The 27,912-nt window shown below is 42.2% G+C and overlaps 1 protein-coding gene across 2 annotated transcripts in view; it reads left to right on the top strand.

Annotated features, from left to right (window-relative positions):
- Nucleotides 1-27,912, top strand: part of prickle1b (prickle homolog 1b) — a 147,926-nt gene that overhangs the window by 56,250 nt on the left and 63,764 nt on the right. The gene's annotated exons all lie outside the window — the stretch shown is intronic.

The following is a 27,912-nucleotide window of genomic DNA, read 5'->3' as shown; positions in this document are numbered from 1 at the left end:
CCTAGGAACCCTCCAACCACAAGGGATGAATGCAGATTTCTCCAGTTTCCTTATTTCCCCTCCTCCCACCTTATCTCAGTCCCAACCCTCGGACTCAGCACCGCCTTCTTGACCTGCAATCTTCTTCCCGACCTCTCCGCCCACACCCCCTCTCCGGCCTATCACCTTAACCTCCTTCCACCTATCGCATTCCCAACGCCCCAGCCCCAAGTCCCTCCTCCCTACCTTTTATCTTAGCCTGCTTGGCACACCTTCCTCATTCCTGAAGAAGGGCTTATGCCCGAAACGTCGATTCTTCTGCTCCTTGGATGCTGCCTGACCTGCTGTGCTTTTCTAGCAAGATAATTGTAAATTGGTTTTCAGTGCAATTCTTAGCACTGTCTGGATTACATAGTAAATATTATTCAATATTATCACATCCTGGTCCTTATGTTTTGGGTTTTACAAGTGTGGGTTGGTTGAGCATGGTTGGCACACCGCCCATTGTGACAATCAAAGGGATGTGTTTGATATGGTGCGCAAGTCATTGAGTCTTATAGCCTGCATGCTTGGCATCACACCAGAACTGAAACTCATAGACCACATAACTCGTTTGTGTGGTTGGCAGAATTCCTTTTTTGGCTTTGGCGGCTGCATTCTGTTAGTGGAGAAGATTACTCATGTGTTTACTGTAACGTGAGTCAGCAAGATTTACCTGTTGCTCAAATGTTTAGGGCTCCTTTCCCTTTCAGGGTAATCTGAGGTAGGCTGTCCCAGGGCCAAACATGGTGACCACTGCATGAATTTGCATGATGTACAATGAATAATATTTTGATCAGAATAACAACATCACACAAAAGCTTTGATTGTGAAACCATAATCTTACCAGACCATTAGAGACAGACAACTGGTGGCAATTTAGCCACACCTCAGGCATGACAAGAGTCCTTCATGGTAACCTTAGCCAGTGCAGGAATTGAACCAATGCTGTCAGTATCACACTACTTCACAAACCAACCCCCCAAGAGCTTTGATTCTCCCTATCTCACCATCAAGCTTACACTGTGAGCAAATGATTCAGACTTTCCTCACGAAGCATCCAATGAGTTGATTTTGTAGAAATCCCAATGTGTATATTGACCAGTGGATGTGGATAGCGGTAGAGAATGTGTTCGACTGACTCATTGAGGAAAGAGAGCTGGTTTGATTGCGCTGAAATTTACCTATTAAAATTGAGAAAGGTGGAGTTTATTATTATGAAAATAAAATAAAAATGTGGCATCTGTGGATTAAAATATCACAAACCCATCATTTACACTTTGAAAGTGTGTAAGGGGTTTGGAGGTTTATGATCATTCCATTAAAGACATGGCAAGATATTAGGAATAGTGGGCCTAAAGGAGCTCTAATGACAATGTCACCTGTCGCTATTGTTATGAAATTGAAAGAGTACACTGTATCTTTAAAAGAGAGTGAATGCTGTTCTGATCTGAGAGATTACAAGCACCTGTGTATATAACTGAATGCCTTTCCCGGAGTGTATGGAAAAATTGAAAATATGTAACATTTGGCTCTGAAGTGGATATCTGCGTTTTGGTTGCTGCTTTGGTTAAATTCAAATTGTTGTCAATCAGTTTAAATTATGCCCCAAGATACTAAAACCCAATCGAGTTTGAATTTATTGTTTTGCCAATATTGAGCCAATGAGATGATCCGATGTTGGAAATATAAAAATGCAAACATTTTTGAAAATTGGAGAAAGGGCAATTGCCATCAAGATAGATCCAAGAAATTAGGAAACACTCTCTGTCAAAGGTATACTTCACATGAAACATATTCACTGTAGAAAGCAAGAAGATGACCCAGGAAATTCAGCAGCTGGTAGAGTGAAATCACAGAAGGCAACTGCAGCTGTGTATCTTTGAAATTAAGTTGATGTAATTTTAATAAGTGTCTTATTGGGACAGCATATTGTTATAGAGTTGGAGGCAGATAATAAGTAGTTAAAAGAAAGAAAGGGGTGCTGAGAGTTGTGAATAGTTGTTGCTTAATGTTCGCTTTTAGACTTTAAAAAATAAATTGATTTTTTTCTTTAAGTAGTTGAATTTGGGAGTTCTCCGTCACTCATATTTTACAGATTACGAGGCAAGTGAGCTTTTCTAGGTGTTTGGTTTCATTAACAGAGGGGTTCACTGCCGTAACAACATACATGGTGTCATTGAAACTGAAGTGTGGTGCTGGAAAAGCACAGTAGGTCAGGCATCATCTCGGATGCTGTGCTTTTCCAGCGCCACACTTTTTGATTCTGATCTCCATCTGCAGTCCTCACTTTCTCCTTTTCATTGAAACTGAATCCCACTGTGCCAGCTGCTAAGTTTGTGCCTTCTATAGAAGCAGATTCAGAAAGCAGTGGCACACCTTGATTGCCACAATTTGATGACTAGTGCAACCTTCAACGACATCTTTGGTTGACTAGCAATAACGAAACAGCACATGAACAGGGTGTTATTCTCTATTTAGCTCTGGTATGATCTTCACAGTGTATGTAGAAAATTAATCTTAAAATGGTTGTAGCAGTTTACTGAAATGTTTCGCCAATTTTTTGTGTATACAGCCAGTCACACATCAAATAAGATATAATGGTATATTGCAGTAGTCTTGGGCAGTCCATACATGGACACAATGGTCTGAGGTTAATCTGCTGACGAACGTTGACAGATGGCATTTCCACATCAACCATGTCCAACCAGTCTCTACTCATGCTCTCTAAATTAGCGTTCCCTTTGAGAGTGGTTTCTTGTGTCCTTGTACTGATGAGTGCAAAACAAAAAGCCTCAACTTGTGTCTCTTTTATAGCAATGATTAACAGAATATATCACATTATAAAATGTAAGGAATGATAGGGAATCTGGTAGAGAGGGAGAGATAGCGTTAGTGATCAAAATTAAATGAGTTCTTTCATAAGGGAGGACATATCCAGTAAGTAGTGGAGGGGCCGTGGGTGAATTAAACATAAGAAAAGGATTTGAAGATTGTAGGATTGTGTAAATGTCTTCAGGTAGAAATGGCTCATTGTATGAATTTAGAAAGTAAACAACTATATAAAAGTGGCAGAGTGGCTTAAATAGGTGGAAGGGTATTTTAACTTGTACAATCAGCCAAATTCATGACCAAAAACAATTGTATAAATCAATGTCCCTTGAATGAGGAGGTAGACTGAGTACATTGAAAGTGGATGAGTGGAGGAAGAGCAAGGAGAGAGAACCCATAAATCAGTGCAGGAGGACATGAGCAGCTAGGGGCTTTGGTTTTCGATCTCTGAAAAACAAAATGTGCCATCACAGGGAGGCAAGTAAGTTATTTGTTGGTGAGTATTTTTTAAACTTAACTTAAAAACTCTAGTAAATTCTTCATAATTCTAAAGTTTTATGGCATTGATAAGTCTTAGTAGAGTTTACTTAATTGGTTTAGCTTAATTAATAATACGTAATAAAGGTAGCATGGAGGTGATGTGCTGAGACTGCAGTAGGTGAGCACTGATTGACACGCATGCACTCCAAAATGACCACATCTGTGGTAACTGCCTGAAGCTCAATGAGCGTTAGCTCAGAGAAAATGAGCAGGAAGCCAAAATCCACACCATATGATGTGTCATGGAGGAGGAAGGTTACCCATTCTGTTCCAAATCACACACGTTTAGGATAGACTCATCTCAATTGGTCAGTGGTCAGGGACATGAGGGTGTGGCTCTAGGTTAGGTAGATAAGGGAGACTAGAAGTGGAGGAGGCTCAGTCCTTGCAATTGTCCAAAAGGTTTGAGGTTCTTGTAGCGAATATGGCTGAGAAAAGAAGCTGCAAAGTGAATGAGCAAACTGACCAGGGTACCATGATACAGGAAGACATTCAAGCGAGGAGAGTAAATAGGAATGTTGTGGTAGTAGGGGATGTTATAGTCAGGGTTTTATTTCGTAACTATACTATATGAGTCATAAAGGTTGTGTTGCCTGCCCAGATTTGTGCCATCTGCTTGCACTGAGCTGGAGACAAACTATCAATGGGAGGAGAATCCAGTTGTTGTAGTCTCGTGAGTACCAATGATATAGATAGGAGTGGGAAAGAGATTCTACTTAAGGTGAAGTGGAGTTAAGGGAAGGAGAAAGATAGGAAAAGGGGTGTGGTAGCTCTGTTAAGTAAGGGTATCATTGGTGAGAGATGGCCTACAATTAAAAGACTAAGATGTAGACTCTGTTTAGGAGAAATAGGCAATAGGAAGGAAAGAGATCATTTGTGAAAATATTTTGTAGCATCCAACCCGTTAGCCATATTGTAGAACAGAGTACGGGGGAGAAGATATTTTCAGAAAGGTACCACAATAATCATGGATGACTTTAATCTCATTTAATTTGGCCAAATTGGATTGGCAGAGGTAGCCTAGGAAATTAGTTTATAGAGTGTATTCGGGACAGTTTCTTAGAGCGGTACATTCTATAGGCAACCAGGGTGTGGGCTATTCTATACTTGTACTGGGTATGTGACATGGTTAATCAATAATCTGATGACAAAGTAGCCTCAATTTGACCATGATCTTACCACGATAGAAATTCAAGTTAGTTTGAAGGGGGTTGTTGGGGCTAATGTTTTAAAACTTGGAAAAATGGTCATTATAAAGATATTAAGGCAGAAGAGACATGAGAAGCTAGGTTATAAAGTAGAACAGTGAAGGTGCATTGCAGACTTCTAAGGGGATTCTTTATGTTTATCAAGTTTTGTCTGGGTGAGAAAGTAACCAGTTTGAAAAGGATCGATCAGTCACAGTGAGAGAACATTAAGGATAGCGTCAAAATGAAACAAATACCCTGCAATTCTGGATGAATAAGCTGTAGGTCAAATGATTGGTTAGATTTTAGGAATATCTCAGTAGCAGGGCATTCCTGCAGGAATCTGCTGGATAATATCCAACCATTTTCAGCTACTTCATCATGACCTTCCTGCCATTAAAAGTCAAAAATTAGGTGTTTGATGACAATTGAAGAGTATTCTATACTGTTGAAAATGTGTTGCTGGAAAAGCGCAGCAGGTCAGGCAGCATCCAGGGAACAGGAGAATCGACGTTTCGGGCATAAGCCCTTCTTCAGGAATAAGGAAAGTGTGTCCAGCAGGCTAAGATAAAAGGTAGGGAGGGGGCGTTGGAAATGCGATAGGTGGAAAGAGGTTAGGGTGAGGGTGATAGGCCAGAGTGGGGTGGGGGCAGAGAGGTCAGGAAGAAGATTGCAGGTTAGGAAGGTGGTGCTGAGTTCGAGGGATTTGACTGAGACAAGGTGGGGGGAGGGGAAATGAGGAAACTGGAGAAATCTGCATTCATCCCTTGTGGTTGGAGGGTTCCTAGGCGGAAGATGAGGCGCTCTTCCTCCAACCGTCATGTTGCTATGGTCTGGCGATGGAGGAGTCCAAGGACCTGCATGTCCTTGGTGGAGTGGGAGGGGGAGTTGAAGTGTTGAACCACGGGGTGGTTGGGTTGGTTGGTGCGGGTGTACCAGAGGTGTTCTCTGAAACATTCCGCAACGTTTGGTGAGGTTCCTTGGATGCTGCCTGACCTGCTGCGCTCTTCCAGCAACACATTTTCAGCTCTGATCTCCAGCATCTGCAGTCCTCACTTTCTCCTATTCTATACTGTTCTCAACTCCTCAGGTACTGAATGAATCTGTGCCCAGATGTAGCAAGATCTGATTAACATTTCGATTAGAATGATAAGTAACATTCACATTACACAAGAGGCAGGTAACAGTCATCTCCAGCAATACAGAACCTAGCTATTTCTCGTTGATATTCAACAGCATAACTATTATTAGTGGAGAATTCAGCAACCTCTGAGGCATGGTTATTTAGAATTCATTTACTCTAAGGAGAATTAAGAGGCTGGGAATTCTGAATGAATTAACTCATCTTCTCACTCCTCAGAGCCTGCTCCTCAAAGACACAAATAAAGAGAGTGATAGAATAATATTCTGCTCACAACAATGTGAAGCTTAACTTGTTTTTTGTGCAGTGTCCAGAGAGCAGGCAAGAGTCAGCCACATGGCTGTAGGTCTGGAGTCACTGTCAGCCAGAACAGATAAGGATAACAGTTTCCTTCCCTGGAGGACACTAGTGAATGAGATGGACTTTTCCTGACAACTGGGGTCGACATTTGACTCTTAATTCCAGATTTTTCTGGAATTCAAATTCCACCATATGATATGGCAGGATTCAAAACCCAGTCAGAACATTACCTGGGTCACAGGTTTCACAGTGACAATACCACTAGGCCATCACCTCCACTAGGTATTTTCTAATCAACCTGTTCAGGGATGGTATTATATGCCTCTGGAGCAGGTGAGACTAGATTCTGGGTCTCCTGGCTCAGAGATAGGGACATCACTACTGCATTACAGGAGCTCCTCCAATCATCCAGGAAAATTATTGATCCGTACCCTATCCACTACCTTAAACATTCACTCCCTTCCGCTCTGGTGCATAATGGCATATTACAAGATGCACTGCCTAACTCTTTAACAGTACCTTTTTAACGCTCACACCTCCAAAGCAAAATTTTAAGCAAATATGATTTGATAGAATATGAATATTGATGCCCTCTTTCATTATTGCATTGCCATTGTTACACATGCCTCTAATTTGCTGATTTATTTCCTGTCCAAAACTAACTAATGTTAGTGAGCAAATGAACATTCCCACCTGTGTTTCTTGTCATTGAGTCGCACAGCATGGAAATACACCCTTTGATTCAATTTGTCCATGCTGACCATGTTCCAACCTGCCTGAATTTGGCCCATATCCCTCCAATCCTTTCTTAATTCCTCTACTTATCCAAATGTCATTTAAACATTGTAACTGTACCTGCATCCACCACTTCCTCTGGCGGTTCATTCCACACACTATCCAGTCTCTGTATAAATAAGTTGCCCCTCATGTCCTTTTTAAATCCTTCCCCTCTCACCTTAAAAATATGTCCCCTAGTTTTGAACTCCCCCACCTTAGGGAAAAGACCTTTGATATTCGCCTTATGTATTCCTCTCATGATTTTATAAACCTCTATAAAGTCACCCCTCAACCTCCTATGCTCCAGTAAAAAAATGTCTCAGCCTATCCAACCTTTTTTATAACTCAAATCCTCCATTCCTAGCAACATCCTAGTAAATCTTTTCTGAACCTTCTCCAGCTTCATAATATCCTTCCTATAACAGTGTGACCCGAACTGGACACAGTGCTGCAAAAGAGCCCTCACCAATGTCCTGTACAACCTCAACATGACGTCCCAACTCCTATCCTCAAAGGTCCTAGCAATGAAGGCAAGCGTGCTAAATGCCTTCTTAACCACTCTGTCTACCTGTGACACAAATTTCTAAGAATTATGTGCCTGAACCCTTAGGTCTCTCTGTTCTACACACAACCCAGGGCTCTACTATTAATTGTTTAAGTTTTGCCCTTGTTTGTTTTACTAACCTTCGCTTTTATCCAAATTAAACTCCATCTGACACACTTCAGCCCATTAGCCCAATTGATCAAGATCTCTTTGTAACCTTCGTGAAACAGGAGCATTATGCTTCTGAACTCCCATGATCACAATTTTGAAAGCCTCCCATTTGTCAGTTCCCCCTTTACCTGTGAACAATCAACTCCAATCAACTTTTGAAAGTTCTTGTCTCATACCATTAAAATTTGCTTTAATCCAATTAAAAACTTTAACTTTTGTGGAAGGCTTATCCTTTTCCATAACTATTTAATAGCTAATAGAATTATGATCAGTAGTCCCAAAGTGTTCATCTACTAATGCTTCAGTCACCTGGCCTGTCTTATTTCCCAAGAGAAGTCAAGTTTTGCTCCTAGTAGGAACATTAACATATTGACAAAGAAAATGTTCTTGAACACATTTAACAAATTCCTCACTATCTAAACCTTTAGCACTATGGCAGTCCCAGTCAATGTTTGAAAAATTAAAATCCCCTACTATTACAACCCTATTATTGTTACATATAAATGAGATCTCTCTACATATTTGCTCCTCAATTTTCTTCTGACTATTGGGTGGCCTATAGTATGATCCCATCAAGGTGATCTTGCGTTTCTTATTTGGAATTTCAACCCATTTGTTTTCACTGGACAATCCCTCAGAAATATTCTCTCATTAACCGCCTGATGAAGGAGCAGGACCCCAAAAGCTAGTGCTTCCAAATAAACCTGTTGGACTATAACCTGGTGTTGTGTGATTTTTAACTTTGTACACTCCGGTCCAACACTGGCATCTCCAAATCATTCCTCTCATTAATGTTCATCTAATCTGATGTTTTCCTTAATGAAAAACACCATTCTCCCTCCTCTCTTGCCTCTCTTACTATCCTTCCTATAGCAAGTAAAACCTGAAACAATGAGCTGCCAATCCTATCCTTCCCTCAGTTAAGGTTCTGTAATAATTATAAAGTCAGATTCCCACGTTCTGTTACATGCCCCAAGTTCATCAGCCTTGCATTGAAATAAATAGTTTAATTCTTCAGAGTTACCTTGTTCTCTGACTTGCTCATGTCTGTCTTTTCTCATTAACTTGCTTTTTTCAAATTCAGAACCCTCCTTATCTGTCTTTCTATTTTCACTGCTGCTTAGGAACCCCCCACCCCCACCCCTCCTCTATAATAGTTGACAGCCTCCTGAAATAGAACTAACAAATTTCCCCACCAGGCATTGGTCCCTTTCCAGTTCAGGTGAAACCTAACCCTTTTGACCAGATCTTTTCTAGCCCAGAAGACATCCTAATGATCCAAGAATCTGAATGCCTGTACATTGCACCACCTCTTCAATCATTCATTTATCTGCCCTATCCTTTTATTCCTTCCCTCATTAGAAATTGGCACCAGGAATAAACCAGAGATGACTTATTTTGAGGTTCTGTTTTTTAACCTTCTACCTAACCTCTTATATTCATTCTTTAAAGCCTTAGCCCTTTCCCTAATCACATCACATCTCCCAAGGTGCACAACAACTTTCGGCTTCTCACTTGTCCCTTTGACAATATGCTTTAAATATTTTAAGATGTCCTTAACCCTGGCACCAGGAAAACAACATACTACCCTAGATTCACGCTCACTGCAGCAGAATCTCCTGCCTGTGCCACTAACAGGAGAGTCCCCTATAACAATTATTCTTTTAAATCTTGACAAACCCTTGTACTTAGCTTTATCTTAACTTCATCCATACACAGATTCTACAATCCCATTTTCTGGGCTGGTATGTTTACTCCCTGGAATACACGGACTATTTTAATGTAGGTATGTGTGCACCAGCTGATTTAGGCTGATCCTTTGGTGATAGGCTGGGGCACTTTTTTTTAACAACATTCACAACTACTTTCCTTTGGACCATTTTTTTAGATTAGATTAGATTCCCTACAGTGTGGAAACAGGCCCTTCGGCCCAACAAGTCCACACCAACCCTCTGAACAGTAACCCACCCAGACTCATTTCCCCCTGACTAATGCCCCTAACACTATGGGCAGTTTAGCATGGCCAATTCACCGAACCTGCACACCTTTGGATTGTGGGAGGAAACCGAAGAAACCGGAGCACCCGGAGGAAACCCACACAGACACAGGGCGAATGTGCAAACTCCACACAGACAGTTGCCCAAGGCTGGAATCGAACCCAGGTCCCTGGCACTGTGAGGCAGCAATGCTAACCACTGAGCCACCGTGTCAATTATTAGATACAAAATAATTAGGTTCTTAAAATCATTGCTTAATTCTTCCTGCCTGCTCCTCTGAGCCCAAACTCAACTCAACAATCTAGGGAGTTAAAAAAGTAACAAGTATTTTTCAAAGGAATGATTATTTATGAAAGTACTTCCCTGGAAGGTCCAAGTCTGTATTCTGTTCACAATAAATCATCTTCACGATGATTTATAGAAATTCATTTTACAGTTTGCATTCTTTTTTTAAAACTCCACTGAGGCTGGTAATGAGAGGATATTAATTTTTCTCTTGAAATCAGGAGAAGAGGTTTGGTGCAGAGTTGAAAAAACAAAGTGAGAACAAAAAAATGCTAAAGTTTATTTTGCATGGCATTAATCTCTGGTTAGAACTCCGATCCTTCCTCTTGCTATATTTTAGCCTATTGTGTGCTGACAACACTTTGTTGCTCCAGTGTGCAGATTAACTATAGGTTTGCTATAGCTTTCATATTTTTTACTGAAACAGAGGGAGAAAATAGAATAAGTACTAGAGAGTTATTTAGAATGCAGCCATCCAAAGAGATGGAAGATCACTGAAGCACAATCAAGATCTGAAATTGATATCTGCTCAAGAAAACTGCAAGGTCTTTTTCTTCATAATTGGGTTCTGCAATTTTCTCCAGCCACCTTCTAAAGACATTAGATAAGGATCCAGCAAGTTGCCATGTAATAGTATACTGTGAACCTTGGAACCCAATGCCCGCAGGCGACTAGACCATGGTGCTATCACCAGTGCCCCCCTATTCTACCCTCTCTCAATCTTGACACACCTAAATTTCCAGCATGGCAAGATCCCGAATGATTTTTCCTTGTTTGAACTAGGGGTAGGGGGAGCTGTGGCTCAGTGATTAGCAGTGGTGCTTCACGGTGCACCAGGAATCCAGTTGCGATTCCAGCCCCGGGTGCCGGACTGTGTGCAGTTTGCACGTTCTCCCTGGGTCTGTGGATTTCTAATGGGTGTTTCAGTTTCCTCCTACAGTCTAATGATGTGCAGATTAGATGGATTGGCAAGGGTAAATACAGGGATAGGGCCGGAGGGTCAGTGCAGACTTGATCGATCGAATGGCCTCTATCCGCCTTGCAGGGATCCTATAATGTTGCTCTCCGACATTAGCAAATTACTCTGCTGTAAAGAAAGGTTGCAGCTGGGACAAATCCTAAGCCTTTTTTGACAATAGAGTTTTATTTTGGGAGGTATTCAATAATGGTATTGTTTAGAAGCAGAGCTGCAGAGGTTAAAAGAAGGAAAAGCCTTGAATCTGAAATGCAGACAGAAATGGCTAGTATATGTCCGTGAGAACATAGATAGACAGGTTAACATTTTAGATATAAACTGCTTATCTGTCACAACTATTTGTCTCGTTTCTTTTGCCAATGCTGATGGATCCCCTATGCAGTTTCAGCCTTGATTTCTTACTCTGTATTAAATAAACAGCATTCCTCTATTGAAAGGATCACATTTCAATGATTCATGGCCTTAATGTCATCCTCAAAACTTACTAGGGATGGATTAAGTTATTTTTCCTGCAAATAGTTTCCACGCAGCATTTGTTGGTTGTAAAATGCTGTTTGATTCAACTTTGAGTTTGACTGAATGAGAGTGAAGGAGCTTAGCCAGGATGAGGAAAAATAAACTTTATTCTTAATCCCTACTCAACACCATCCACAACATAGAACATAACCCACCAAAAAAAAATTATTTGATTCTTCAAGTGGATTAAGTTGAGTCAATTGGAGTCTGATTTACTTTAACTCCCTCATGACAAATGGTAAGGAATCGTTCATGGATTCATTTAAAAAGCAGACAGACTGAAGAACTCATTAGGCCTGTTCACAATGAATTGAGGTCTTTCTGTGTCTGACAATATATCATCTACATTTTCTTTCATTCAAATCAGTCAGCCTTAGGGCCAAGTAAGAGAGTTTCTCTTTTGAGAAACTGCCTGATGCATCTGCTTTCATTAACCTGGGTGCCTGTAACATGGTGCATATTCCTCTCATTGAGAACTGTTGCACTGATCATCTTAATGTCAAGACCAGTTCTCCATAAGACAGCAGTGACTGCGAGAGTTCAAAACAGAAAGAGGCAGCACTGTTGGCAACACTTCAAACTATGACCTGAAGTGGAACACGAGCTGATGAGAACCATTCACAGAAGCCACCAGCTTGCTGCCTCTGAAAGTCTTCCCTTCTAATGAGAGTAATAAAGTAAATTACATCCGTTTTGGTAGGGCAATAGACAGGGTCATGAACTTTCAATGTAATGCAACATGACGGCTCCTGTTTACAATTTTATCTATGATCATTATAAATTGGAATGGTGAGTTAACTTTTATGAACTTGCATACCTGAAAATTTGCAGATCAATAGCGTAAGAGCAGAGAACTGGGATTAATTGGATAACCCTTTTTAAAGTGCGGACTGGCCTCCTCCTGTGCTTAAGTTCTGTGAACTGAGGTAAAGCTGACTTGAAGTACAGGACAATGGCTGAACTCAGGAGGATCGAAACAACAGATATGTGGACATGAACATCAGCGCTGAACTGAATGCAAAGAAACCCAAACTGTTTGACATCAAAATATTTTGTGTGATAATCAAACCAATCTTATCTGAAGATGCGTCTGGTACTGTTTTGTATATTGATCTGACGAATAAGGGTGGCTTGAAGCCACACAATAATTATCTGATCCTGGGGCACGGAGAAGGGCGCTAACTTCAAGTTCAGATCTTGAGCGACTTGTCTCTGATAACTGGAAGGTAAAATGACTGAACTTACTCAGATTTAACTGTTTTGAAAATATAATACATTCTCAATTTTCAATACAATTCTTTTCATATTGGAGAAGTGTGTATACAATCATTCTTAAATTTATTTCCTTCCATTGGAAATTGGAGTTCTTTGTTCTGATAAATCACAAACATTAGAACATTCCAGCACCAACACAGGCTATTAAGGCAATTAAGAAAGTGTTAGTTCCTTACTCTGCAAGCATTATTAGGCTAAGTCTTGTTCACTCCCTGTAACCTTTTTATTTTTACAAGCAGCTATCTAATTACCTTTTTAAAATAAATTTTGAAGTTGCTATGTACATCATGAATGTTATCAAAACAGAGCGTGCAAAACTTAACAATCTTCTGGGCACATGACTTTTTTCTGATCTCTCCTTTTAGTTATTTGCATAATTTATTTTGTATTCTCGTTAGCATCTCACATCAAGTGCACAACTACGTTGAAAAACATTACTGGTGTCGTGCTGGTGACGATATATATTACTGATCAAAGATCTGTATTTAAACAAATAAGCACAAGCTTGACCATGCTCCTTTTGTTGCCATCAAGCTGATCTCCACATGCTGCCTCAGCTCGTCAAAGGAAAATTGCCAGAGCATGCAGCTTCCATCTTGTAAACTTAGAGTCACCACCAAGCTATTACAGAATCATAAAATCCCTACAGAGTGGAAACAGACTATTCGGCCCATTGAGTCCTCACTGACTCATCAAAGAACATCCTACACAGATTCAACTTCCGCCCCCAATCTCTCTAACCCTGCATTTTCCCATGACTAATCTAACCAGCCTGGACATCCCTGGTCCTGCTCCTCGGATGCTGCCTGACCTGCTGTGCTTTTCTAGCACCATTCTAATTTAGCATGGTCAGTCCACCTAACTTGCAGATCTTTGGATTGTGGAAGGAAACCATGGCACCTGGGGGAAACCCACACAGACAGGGGGAGAACGTGCAAACTCCATACAGACAGTCGCCTAAGGCAGGAGTGGAATCCGGGTCCCTGGCACTATAGGGCAGCAGTTCTAACCACTGGATAATTTCATCAATTTTCATACAAGTGGCTTTGGATCAACTGTTTCACTTGGAAAGTGTTAATCCTTTCCTGATAATTGGGACTGGTCCTGAGAGAGAGAGACATTATTTTGTATTGAAGGAGGAAACAGACCAGTTAAGGAATCTGCCTGGGCACTTAAACTGGTTGTGCATTCGGATGAGTCCTGAAGACAATTACAATGTACTGGAGCTGAGCATTGTAATGAATCCTGCTACTGTTGAAGGAGGCTTCAGAACAAATATAACATTAAGACAATTAATTTCTTAAAAATGCACTGAAGTTTCCAAACTTCGGTGACTAGAATACATTAGCTTAATTCTTTTTAGTGATATTTCACGTGCCAGTCTTCCAGATGGATATTCAAATATGGCAGCGTATAACATTTCTTGGAGAGAAGGAATAATAACTCTTATCTATTAGCTTTGGAAGCCAAGAAAAGTAGTAGCTATAGATACAGAGTTTATTTTTCTGCTATTCTAAAGGAAATCTTACACAAGGAGCAATCTGAAAAATGTTTGCCCATAGACATTTTTGTGGATAACTATTCTTTTGGGGCAACGTGTATTTGACAATGGATATCACTGAAAAAAGATCAAAGATTGACCTTGCTAGCATTAAGGAAATCTTAGAAAGATGGCATTAATTAGGGGAGGCGATGATCTGGTGGTACTATCACTGGACTGTTAATCCAGAGATGCATTTAATGTTCTGGGGACCCAGGTTCAAATCCCACCACAGCAGATGGAGAAATGTGAATTCAATAAAAAAAATCTGGAGTGAACAGCCTATTGATGACCATGAATTGTTTGGAAAAACCCATTTTGGTCACTGATATCCTTTAGGGAAGGAGACTGTCTGGCCTATATGTGACTCCAGACTAACAGCAATGTGGTTGACTCTTAACTGCCCACTGGGCAATTAGGGATGGGCAATAATTGCTGATGAAGAGATTATACTGGTACTGAGCCATTGTCATTATCACATTCGACCATCAAGAATCACTGAGATGGTTGGAAGTCGATGAAATATCAATTTCTGCAAGACAACAACTTCAACACATGCTCCATCTATCAAAGTGATTCGTAAATGTGGACAACTAACAATTACTTATTTCTTCGACACTTGTTCATCTGTTCAACAATGTTCGATTGTACATTTGCGTGTATATTGTGCATTCAGATTTCCATGACTCATCTCATCTATTTTAATTGATTGTCTTGATTTTATTTGTTCTTATGTTTCTGGCCACTGGCTTGATGCTTTTGAAAGGACCTTTGTTATAACCCTTTCATCAATAATGCAGACTTGTGTTGGAACTGCGGTAGCAGGAGAGATGAGAGACAGGAAGCAGAGGGTAATGATACTGAACAGTGAGCAGGCTTCCTCCTGCCACCCTCTGGGAAGAGAATTACGCTCAGACCATTGGATCCAAGTCATATTGACAAAGAGTCACACCTAATCCAGGTGTCAGACCTCTTGCTCTCTTGTGACGAGTTTCTTCGCCCTGCTATCATACAGAATCAGCAAGTTTCTTCATTCAGACAATCGCCTACACATCTGCTCCCATGCCTACTGACACTTTATTTAAATAATCAAATCAAACAATTAATATGAACAGCCCCTAATGGGTATTGCAACAAAAATCAAAATACCATGGAAAACTTTCATTAATTTTAATTCAAAATGCCATTTTTGCACCATAGTTCCCATCTACCAGAGAAGGCCTGAAGGGTACTGGTGGACATGACAAGTCCCTCTCCAGGGACACCCAGGCACAGGCAGCAAAGAGGCAGGTACCAGCTTGAACAAGCCCCAACGTGGCTCACTGCCTCAGGGCCATCTTGGCCAGGCCCAGAAGCAGGCAAATGAGATGGTCCTCCAAATTGCATGTTCCCCTGTCACACCAGGAGGCCAAAACCTCAAGCCCATGAGGATTGAACTGCAAACGAAAATTAAATAAAACCCCCTTTCTAAAAAAGGAACAAAAGATGGACTAACCTAATAACAATCTCTATAAACATGGCTCGCAGTCTCCTCCAGGCTCCTCCTGGCTCTAAGTGGACAGGAAACCCATGCCAATTAAGGGCTTCCCTCCATAAATATCTTGAATTTAATCAGACCAGATGCTGGTTTCTAACCCCTCCTACCTCCCTGGCTAAAATCCAGCCCTTGATCGGTACAGATTAAATTTCTTCTAAATTCCATTGTTTCAAATGTGCACCATAGGAATTTAAGTATAATTCCTTAAGCAAATGGGGGTAAATGTAATTTATTCTACTGCATGCTTTTAAACAGAGCAAACATTTTCCATGTACTAGTTAAAAACCAGTGGCACTCAACACAAGTGCATGTGAAAGGTGAGTTATAAAGTTGTCTGGATATCTGCTTCAGTTTGTGTGTGAGAATGAAAACAGCCAGAAGATTGTTTTAAATCTCCATGTCTTCACCAGTTGGCCTTCGCTACATTATAAGGCCTAAATCAATCCTGTTGTGCCCATTTTACAAGGATCAAATGAGACTCACCGACTGTCTTGAATGTTTGCCCAGACCACTATTAAATTTGGCAGGACCCATTCGGATGGCTGTGGTTGCTGCCTGAAATGAGTATAGGCCTGATTTCAACATTTAACATGTGGTTCCTGCATTAGCGTCTGATCCCATTCACTCTAATGACTTCATCAGATTTCACAACTGTATACGGTGGCTCTGTGGTTAGCACTGCTGTTTCAGAGCGTCTATGGCAGCAAGGTAACTCAATGGTGAGCACTGCCTCGATTCCAGCCTCAGTGACTGTTTGTGTGGAGTTTGCACATTCTACCTGTGTCTGTGTGGGTTTCCTCAGGGTGCTCTGGTTTCCTCCCACAGTCCAAAGATGTGCAGGTTAGGTGAATTGGCCATGCTAAATTGCCCATAGTGTTCTGGGATGTGTAGGTTGGGTGCATTAGTCAGGGGTAAATGTAGAGTAATAGCGAATGAGTTTAGATGGGATACTCTTTACAGGGTCGGTGTGGACCTGTTGGGCCGAAAGGCCTGTTTCCACACTGTAGGGATTCATAAACAAAAAATTCATACTCCATGCGTGTGTTTCCTCCGGGTGCTCCGGTTTCTTCCCACAGCCCAAAGATATGCAGGTTCGTTGGATTGGCAATGCTAGATTGTCCATAGTGTCCAGGGATGTGCAGGCTAGGTGGGTTAGCCGTGGCAAATGCAGGGCTGCAAGGTTAGGGTCAGAGGGTTTGGGTTTGGGTCTGGGTGGGATGCTCTCTGGCGAGTTGGTGTGGACTTGATGGGCTGAATGGCCTATTTCCACACTGTAGAGATTCTATGTTCCTCTAGAAGAAGCACACAGACTAATGACCTCAGTGTTGATCTTCAAGAACAAGAGTGTTCTACTTACGTCCACATAAGGCCATGCTTCGAGTCAATGTGGCCCATCCCTGAGAAAGACGTACAGAAATCCCAAAAGCTCGGTTTCTGTGAGATGTGACTGACCTTCCTCCTAAATGAAACATTGGGGATCAGGAGACCAATCTGCATTCCATAGATTTCAAATTCTTTGGCAAAAAACGGTCTCCCTACCAGTCAGGTGATTGCAGTCACCTTGTGTAAATGATGTTCCAAATATGTCCCAAGACAAACCACTTCTGAAATGTGAATATCTTAGCGTGTGATGGATGTCCACAGACACCTCGGGGCTATACAGTCGGCGATGGTGCAGCTTGGGGAGTGTGCGCAGTTTTTAAACTTGTTGTCCATACTCTGCCTGTACATGCTCACATAATATGTACATCCATCGTCAAGTATCACAAAGCATTTTCCCTGTAATGTTTCGCCGCCAGATTTTCAGGTGGAATTATTATTTAAGAAATACGTGAAGCAAGTGTTAGCATGTGTGAAATCTGGGAGATGTTCGAACCTGTTTCAGCACAAATGGGAGTGGCTGCGGATGGGAAGGTTACAGGGTGGGTCAGGGGGTAAAAAAAAGCACCAGGCTTGAAGTGTAGCTCAGATTGCTCCCTTCTCGACATCTCAATTGCACTATAAATCTTGGTCTCCAAACAAGATCTATTTGATGTTCTTACAGGGCAGGCTTCAATCCAGTGATAGTTGGATTGCTGGTAAGTTCCTCAAACACTTGACAAATATTTGAATTCTTATCTCTGAACCCTTGTATTTCTCAGTTGAAGAGACAGCTGCTTTAAGGCATAAAGCATTTCTATCAGTGGCACTGAGATCAATGCAGATAATGCCAGCATTATCATTTGTGTGTGTGGTATTTCTGTTGTTGGCTGCTAACAAGTTCTTTGTCCTGTTGCAATTGGGAGTAATTACCTGAAAGAACTGAGGAATTCACATATGTTAATTAATAGGGATCATTAGTTAACATTTAATATGCATGACACTGTCTCAAGTCTTTTGCACCTTTTTCTATTTTTACCCTTTCCTGCAGCATTTCATTCCAGTTCCGAGCTAATTTAAAGTAAGTGCATGGTTTATCGTTATGCTTCCACTTTTGGTGCCAGGTTTTAATTAGTTGCATTTCTCAGAGAGCTTCGCCACTTTCTGTCTTCAAGATCCAAGCAATGTTGAAAGGTCTTTTTTTTAACTTCCTTTGATAGGGGCATGTATGTATCAGACAGCTTGAAGGGCTTTTGCCCGAAACGTCGATTTCGCTGCTCCTTGGATGCTGCCTGAACTGCTGTGCTCTTCCAGCACCACTAATCCAGAATCTGGTTTCCAGCATCTGCAGTCATTGTTTTTACCAGCTTGTGTGAAGCCACGTGAAGTGTTAGAGGGCCAGGAATGCAGCTAGCCCTATGCTTAGCTAAATTCCAGTGGGGTTGATATCCAAACAGTGCTGAGAGTCGTTTCCATAATTGGAAATTCAAAAGGTGGGATGGGAGTGGTGAATGCTTCAAGTGACAGAAATCTGAAATAGAAATAGAACATTGACAATTCATGATCATGAGCATTTGAAAAGATCCCTCCAATTGTTTGGGAGTACTGTAGATGCTTTATCAGGACTGTCACAGTTTTAAACTAATGCCCATTTCAATCAGTGTACTTGTAATCTAACATAGAGTCATAGAGATGTACAGCATGGAAACAGACCCTTCAGTCCAATTTGTCCATGTCAACCCAATCTACCAGTACCCAGCCCATATCCCTCCAAACCCTTCCTATTCATATACCCATCCAGATGCCTTTTAAATGTTGCAATTGTATTAGCCTCCATCACTTCCTCTGGTAGCTCATTCCATACACGTACCACCCTCTGCGAGAAAAGGTTGCCCCTTAGCAGTGGACTCCAAATAGAGTCATAGAGGGTCATACAGCATAGAAATAGACTCTTCGGCCCAATCCATCCATGCTGACCAGGTCTCCTGAACTTGTCCCATTGGCCTATGTTGACCTATCCAAATGTCCAAAAATGTCCTCTATTCTCCAATCACACCCCAACAAAGACTTTCCACATCTCATCATTGACAGCAGTCACTCCATTTTGACTTCCTCCAGATTTCAAGTGAATGTAAAAACACACTTCCTTAGCTTTGCGGGTGAAAAGAGCATGAGAAGAACCTATATTCAATCATTTCGGATTTGGAGATCTTATTCTTAAACAGTTTACGATGTAGCTCTCCCAGGCCAGATTCCCCAAACCTAACTGGACCTGTCATGTAAATACTGAGAACATGTCAGAGAACAGGGAATTCTGTGGTGAGTAACTGCTCCTGACTCCCAGGATTTGTCCATCATCTATAAGGCTTAAGTTATGTCTGTGATGGAGAAATCGCCACTTCAGCTGAGAATGTTCTCCAACAATACTCAAGAGGCTTGACACCATTTCATAGGACAGCATCACACAGGCAACTCAGAAATGCGGCATTCAGCCCAGTCATATCTGCGTTTGTACTCTTTACTCCCATCTTTCCTTGTCTAAATCCACTAGTGCAACTTTCTACTTCCTTCTCCCTTTTGTTTGTCTAGCTTCCCCTAAAATATATCTGTTTCAAATACTCCCTCTGTACCAAGCTCCACATTCTCAATGCCATCCAGGACAAATTAGCCCACTTGATGGACACCCCATCCATCCATCACTTCATGCATTCACTCCATCCAGCACTGCCACATATTGACAGCAGTTTGAACCATATACAAGCTACACTGCAGCAATGTGTTAAGTCTTCCTCAACAGTAAAATCCATGCCTCTATTATGCAGAAGAGGGCAGCAGGTGCATTGAAACATGCACCGCCCATATGTTCAAGTCCAAACCAAATTCTACCCCAATTTGAAACGATATCACCAATCCTTCACTGTCGCTAGGCCAAAACCTGGAACTCACTTCCTAATGATGTGGTCGGTGTATTTACACTGTATGGACTAATGGGCTCACCCCCACTGTCTCAAGGACATTTAAGAATGGGCAGCAAATTTTGGTCTCGCCAATGATACCACATCTCCATGAAAAGAGAAGTTGACAAAAAGCACTGAGCCTCCATTTCAACTAACTAACTTATGTGGATCAAAAGGTCAGAAGATTCATGTCACCTTGACATCCATTTTTGTATTTGTTTCATTTTCTTCTCTGCTGTCCCATTACTTGTGTAGGAGAGCATCTGAGTAGAGATGCATATGGACTGTGCATCAGGGTACTTTGTGCTTTATTCTGGCACCTCGTTAAAAGGCAATGTGAACCCAAGACAGGACAGTAGCTCAGGGCCTCAAACAGGGAGGAAGTGAGGACTGCAGATGCTGAAGATCAGAGTCGAGCGTGTGGTGCTGGAAAAGCACAGCAGGTCAGGCAGCATCCAAGGAGCAGGTGAATTGACATTTGGGGCATAAGCCCTTCATCAGGGCCTCAACCTACTGAACCAGGTGTGTTGAGTGCTTAGAATTGGGAGTCATTTCAAAGTTGACACATCCAGTTTACCTGGATAAAATATGAGTGGATCTGCTATTGTATATCTGCCATTTATATTAAGGGCAATCATCAGAGATCAGATAAACTCTGACCATTCCTCCTAAGATACTGAAATTATTCGTCAATCGGAAAGGGAAGAAGAATTCCGATTTGAGTTCCAGTCTGTGCTGTGTTGATGGAAGTCACGTGGGTAACCTTCAGGATTTCAACAACCTCGCCTTAGAGAAGGGAAAATCGGCAGGTTTATGCTCTTGACCTTGCTAGGAAAAATGCACATCTGCTCGTCAGATGATAGATTACTTCCAGTGTGAAGTGCAGTGCAGTCCAGTCTAACAGCTTCTTATATTGCCAGAGATCATAGCCAATGACCAGATAGTTTAATGGGTTTTGGACAGAAGCCAGTGCATGGTAATTCATATTGAGAGGCATTGTTATAGAGAAGAGAAAAATAAGAACAATACACAATAAAGTTCAATAACAATTTATCTTCAATGAAAATGTATGTCTCATGACATCACTCAGTGACAAAATCACTTCATAAGTTCATAAGATAGAGGAGCAAAATTAGGCCAATCAGCCCCTCGAGTCTGCTCTCCCATTTGATCATAGCTAAGATGCTCCTCACCCCCATTTTCCTGCCTTCACTCGGTGGTTCAATGGTTAGTACTGCTGCCTCACAGCGGCAGGGACCCGGGTTTGATTCCCGCCTTGGGCGACTGTCTGTGTGGAGTTTGCACATTCTCCCCGTGTCTGTGTGGGTTCCCTCTGGGTGCTCCGGTTTCCTCCCACAGTCACAAAGATGTGCAGGTCAGGTGAATTGGCCATGCTAAATTGCCCATAGTGTTAGGTGCATTAGTCAGGGGTCAATATAGGGTAGGGGAATGGGTTGGGGTGGATTACTCTTCGGATGGTCGGTGTGGACTTGTTGGGTTGAATGGTCTGTTTCTAAACTGTAGGGAATCTAATCAAATCCCTTCAATCCCACAGATTCACAACCCTTTGGGAGTAGTTTCTCCACAACTCGGTTTTAAATTTGCTCCCCTTCATCCTAAAACAATGACCTCTCGTCCTAGAATGCCCCAAAGAGGAAGTATCTGCTCCATGGCTATTTTATCCACTCCTTTTATCATCTTGAATACCTCAATTTGATACTCCCTCATTCTTCTAAATTGCACTTGCAAGGTTTAAAGCAGAAACTGTTACAGGCTTGTCCAGTTCATCTCCTGAGAACTAACACACATTCCATTTGTCAGTGATCTAAACTCAACAAAGCACCACTGTGTGGAAAACATCATTCAGACTCATCAGTCTTAAAGACAGTAATTTAGTGGTGGCGTTCTTGCCATTGAGTTAAAACCTTTGTAAGTTTGGAACAGGAGTGGCTTTTTCGTCAATAAAGCCTGTTCCACCATTCAATTAGATCATTAACTCCACATAGCCGTCGTTTCCTCTGCCGTTCCCTTTAATACCTCTGGTTAACAGAAATCCATCAAATTCCTATTAAAAATGAACTATTAACCCAGTTTTAAATGCTGATGTGAGTTCTAAACCTCTCCTCTCGTTTGCAATTTGGAAAGAGACATTTCACAATTTAAATCCTGAAATGTGCCTGTACATTTTAGATTTTCCCAGTCCTAGATTCTCCAACATTTGTAAATAGTTTATAGAACTTATCAGACTTTTTAATATCTTAAACACAATCAGGTCCACTGTCATAGAATCCCAACCGTGTGGAAACAGGCCATTATGCCCAACCAGTCCACACCAACCCTCCAAAGAGTAACCCACCCAGACCCACTCCCCTACCCTGTTACTCTACAGTTCCCCTGACTAATGCACCTTACCTACACATCACATCCCTGGACACTAGGGGCAATTTAACATGACCAATTGACCTAACCTGCACATCTTTGGATTGTGGGAGGAAACCCACGCAGATATGGGGAGAATGTGCAAACTCCAAACAGACAGCCCCAGCGGGTAGAATCAAACCCCAGTCCCTGGCGCTGTGAGATAGCAGTGCTTACCACTGAGCCATCGTGCCACCCAATAGGTAGGTCTATGCTGACAATTCAACATGTTATGATCCTTTAGAGACTGATGACCTTTTATTGTAACAACATTGACTAAACACACCTTCACGAAACTGAGTGGAGGGCATGACCCTGTCTGCGTCAATGGTGCTGAGGTGGAGATGGTTGACAGCGTCAAGTTCCTGGGAGTGATGATCACCAACAATCTGCCCTGGTCCACTCACATTGACGTCACAGTCAAGAAAGCACAACAACGCCTCTACTCCCTCAGGAAGCTAAGGAAACTCGGCATGTCCTCAAAGACTCTTACTAATTTTTTTCGAAGCACTAGAGAAACCGTCCCATCCAGAGGCATCACAGTGTGGTTTGGCAACTGCCCATCCCAAGACCGAAAGAAACTACAGAGAGTTGTGAACACAGGCCAGTCCATCACACAAACCAGCCTCCCATCCATTGACTCAATCTATATTTCCCGTTGTCTCGGGAAAAAAGATAACTTAATCGAAGACCCCTCCCACCCCGGTATTACTCTCTTCCACCGTTTTCCATTGGGCAGAAGACATAACTATGAATGTGCGTACAAACAGATTCAAGAACAGCTTCTTCCCAGCTGATACTAGACTTTTGAAAAGACCTCTCAAATGTTAATGTTGATTTTTTTCTCTGCACCTTCTCTGCTGTTGGAGCACCGTATTCTGCATTCTCTTCTGCTACCCTGATGTACTGTGCATAGTACGATCTGCCTGTAGAACACACAAAACAACACTTTTCACTGTATCTCAGTACACATGGCGATAATAAATCAAATCTAGTTTCACCATTTAAATTTTAGAAAGACCACATATCCTCCTACATAGTTATACTTTATTCTGTCCCACATGGACACCAAGTTATCAGCGATAGGAAAGAATGTGGATTTGAGGTTACAATCAGATCAGCCATAGGGGTGGAGGGAGTTATACAGGGTGAGAGAGTGGCATGGATGGAGCATGGGAAGTGATTGGGGTGAGGGACTGTGTGTTGGGTAGGTTGGACGGTTCATAGGTGTTTCTGATTTTATTCAAACCAAATTATTTTTACAATCAATTACAGACCAATCAGTCTCACGTCTGTCGTCTGCATGGTGTTAGAAAGGATTCTGAGGGATCGGATTTATGACCATCTGGAAGAGCATGGCTTGATTAAATGCAGTCAGCACAGCTTTGTGAGGGGCAGGTCATGCCTCACAAATCTTATTGAGTTCTTTGAGGATGTTACTAGATACGTTGATGAGGTCGCGTGGTGGATGCGGTGTATATGGACTTCAGCGAGGCATTTGATAGGGCTCGTTCAGAAGGTCAGGAGGAATGGGATACAGGGAAATTTAGCTGTCTGGAAACAGAATTGGCTGGTCAACAGAAGACAGCGAGTGGTGGTGGAAGGAAAGTATTCTGCCTGGAAGTCAGTGGTCAGTGGTGTTCCACAGGGCTCTGTCCTTGGGTCTCTATTCTTTGTAATTTTTATTATTGACTTGGATGAGGAGATTAAAGGATGGGTTAGCAAGTTTGCAGGCGACACAAAGGTTGGTGGTGTCGTTGACAGTATAGAGGACTGTTGTAGGCTGCAGCGTGACATTGACAGGATGCAGAGATGGGCTGAGAGGTGGCAGATGGAGTTCAACCTGGATAAATGCGAAGTGATGCATTTTGGAAGGTCGAACTTGAAAGTTGAGTACAGGATTAAAGACAGGATTCTTGCAGTGTAGAGGAACAGCAGGATCTTGGTGTGCAGGTACATAGATCCCTTAAAATGGCCACCCAGGTGGACAGGGTTGTTAAAGCATATGGTGTTTTGGCTTTCATTAACAGGGGCATTAAGTTTAAGAGCCGTGAGATCTTGTTGCAGCTCTATAAAACTTTGGTTAGACCACACTTGGAATACTGTGTCCAGTTCTGGTCGCCCTATTATAGGAAAGATGTGGATGCTTTGGAGAGGGTTCAGAGGAGGTTTACCAGGATGCTGCCTGGAATGGAGGGCTTATCTTACGAAGAGAGGTTGACTGAGCTCGGATTTTTTTTCATTGGAAAAAAGAAGGAAGAGAGGGGACCTAATTGAGGTGTACAAGATAATGAGAGGCATAGATAGAGTTAATAGCCAGAGACTTTTTTCCAGAGCAGAAGTTGTTAACACGAGGGGTCATAGTTTTAAGCTGTTTGGCGGAAAGTGTAGACGGGATGTCAGAGGCGGGTTCTTTACGCAGAGAGTTGTGAGAGCATAGAATGCGTTGCCAGCAGCAGTTGTGGAAGCAAAGTCATTGGGGACATTTAAGAGACTGCTGGACGTGCATATGGTCACAGACATTTGAGGGTTTGTACATTAGGTTTACCTTACATGAGGATCAATGGTCGGCACAACATCGTTCTGTGCTGTACTGTTCTATATTCTATGTAATCAGCTACACAACTGCATTGCACCGGTGGCTCAGTGGTTAGCACTGCTGCATCACAGTGCCAGGGACCCGAGTTGGATTCCAACCTTGGGCGATTGTCTGTGTGGTGTTTCCGCATTCTCTCTCATCTAGGTGCTCCAGTTTCTTCCCACAGTCCAAAGATGTGCAGGTTAGGTGGATTGGCTAAATTGTCCATAGTGTTCAGGGATGTGGAGTTTGGGTGCATTAGTCAGGGGTTATGTGCAAGGGAATGGGTTACTTTCGGATAATTGGTGTGGACGTTTTGGGCCGAAGGGCTTGCTTCCACGCTGTAGGAATTCTAGCATTTGCCCACTCCAGTAATGAAGATCCTGTCATTGTGGGCACTTTCTCCCGAAGTGGCACAGCAGATGGAAATGAGGGAAATTTCCTGCCTCCAAATACTGGCCTCCAGTTTGAAAGTTCAGCCCTAAAATTCCATGCAGAGCCATCCCAGATGCCCTTGACATTGCCTGTCCTTGTGAAGAGTTTCCTTCCAGTTACTCAGTCTGGGCCTCACCATCTTTCTGGTCATCATTATCCTGAAGGCATCGAGGCTCATTGTCAAGCAGGATTCTAAGCAGCTTGCATAATAACTTTCCCTGCTGGGGCCTATTTTACCTTTATTTTAACAAATGTTTTGACTTCAAATTCATAGTGATTGCAGACCAAAGAAAATGTGACAATACAGAAGGCACAAACTTTCTGAAGCTCATGAGCTGTCAGGTCCCAAGGCACTGTTTGAAAATGAGAAAGGGAGTTTTAGATTAGATTACTTACAGTGTAGAAACAGGCCCTTCGGCCCAACAAGTCCACACCGACCCGCCGAAGCGCAACCCACCCATACCCCTACCTTTACCCCTTTAACCTAAAACTACGGGCAATTTAGCATGGCCAATTCACCTGACCCGCACATCTTTGGACTGTGGGAGGAAACCGGAGCACCCGGAGGAAACCCACGCAGACACGGGGAGAATGTGCAAACTCCACACAGTCAGTCGCCTGAGTCGGGAATTGAACCCGGGTCTACAGGCGCTGTGAGGCAGCAGTGCTAACCACTGGGCCACCGTGCCGCCCTCATTCCTGTTACAGTTTACCCTGCAGCCATTCCTGATATTGGTCCCTAAACCAACATGGTTGGCATGGACTTGATCGGCTGAATGGCCTCTTTTGCCATAATTAAATTAAGCCATTAAAACATATGTCCTGGCCATTTTCATCACCTATCATAACTTGTGATCTCCTGTCTACAAAAGTCTCATAAAATATATGAAAGTATCTTTAAAAGTTATACGTAATGTATGTGAGGACTTGTGGGACTTTAGCTGAATTAAATAAATTACTGAATAAATTGTCTTGAGGAGCAACACCACATCTTAAAAACATCTAATGATTGTGTTAATTTGTATTGCTGTTACATGTCTCTACTCCTGCCAGGAAACCTGCTGTCAAAGCATGTCACCCTCTTCCAGCCTGCACCATCCTCACAATGTAGCCCGCCTGCAAACAATCTGTGAAACCATTTGTCCAACAACACCCAGGTGTATCTCCTCTTTCTGCTGCTCTCCTTCCCCCCTACCCCCTCCAACTTTCCCCCCTTGGAGAGATCGCCATAGGTTTTCAGCTCTGATCAAATAGCTGAATTGCCTTTTGATGTTTTCTTTTCTGGATGTCACTTTTGTAGAGTTCACTTTGCTCTTGCAATTTGAAGCACCTCTATTTGTCTTGTGCTACGAACACCAGCAGTAGACCATTGGTCTTTTAGAAGTCTTTGCAAGTTTTTCCTTATTACAAGCTTGGGTTTTCTTGCTAACACATCCTCCATTTTCACAAAAAATACTTCTGACCAAGTATCATTTAACTTCTGTATCATGGTGACCATCTCCCACTATAATTTGGTCAAAACATAAATTACCTACTTGTTCCTATGAGTGGTGCTCATAGGAACAAGATTAGAGTGGTGCTAGAAAAGCACAGCAGGGACCTTGGAACGATCTACACAAGTATTGGCGCTGATACCCACTATGTGCAGAGCGCAGTGGCACATGCCCAGGCATTGACGCAGCCTGTCATGGCCAACTGACATCACGGACCACATCTGAGCATGTGCGGGGTTTGGTGGGGGTGAGGGGGGTGGTGTCGGTTTGTTGTGATGTCTAATCACTGTTTCAGTAAAAAGTACAGGAGTTCCTCTGAGAATTCTGTCCAGTTTCAATTCTCCAATCAACATCCCACAAACAATTATCTAGTCATTATCACACTACTGTTTGTGGGGCTTTGCTGTGTGCAAATCGCATGCCACATTCCTCACCTTGCAGTAGTGATATCTTTAGTCATCTGTAAAGTGCTTTGGGACACACTCTTTCTGCAATTGTGAAAGGTGCGATATAGTTCATCACTTTTGCAATCAACAGTAATTTTGCAATCAACAACAGGAGAATTACAAGCATACCAGTAATTTTAAAAAGTCTCACACCAACAGCACTGATGCGACATCAAATTTTCTTTTCCTATAGTACTCCATTGCAGCAGAAACTCATTGTGGCTCAGTTCTAATATCTGAAATCTTCAGTTGTGCTGAAATGCAAACACAAGTGACTCAAATCTAGAATTTTGTGGCATCAAGGGGCTTAATCTGTTGGTTAAGAGTTAACATGAAGGCTATTATCAAATAGATATTTTTTGGCTTTGCCAGGGAGAAGCACCAAAGAAGATAAAGGTGAGAATCTGACCTTCAACAAATAGCACAAACTAAACCATATTCATTGCATTTGAAGCAAGCAACAGGCCAAGGAAAGCACTTTGTAAAATTGGTGATCCAAACTTGCAGTGAACTAAGCAGAAATGTCAAAGTCAGTGCCCATTGACGTGGAAATGAGTTTGTCCTTCTGTGTAAAGGGTTGCTATTCAGCA

The sequence above is a fragment of the Chiloscyllium plagiosum genome, chromosome 19, assembly GCF_004010195.1.
Source record: "Chiloscyllium plagiosum isolate BGI_BamShark_2017 chromosome 19, ASM401019v2, whole genome shotgun sequence".
NCBI classification, from domain to species: domain Eukaryota; kingdom Metazoa; phylum Chordata; class Chondrichthyes; order Orectolobiformes; family Hemiscylliidae; genus Chiloscyllium; species Chiloscyllium plagiosum.
This window is presented reverse-complemented; position numbering and strand designations above follow the sequence as displayed.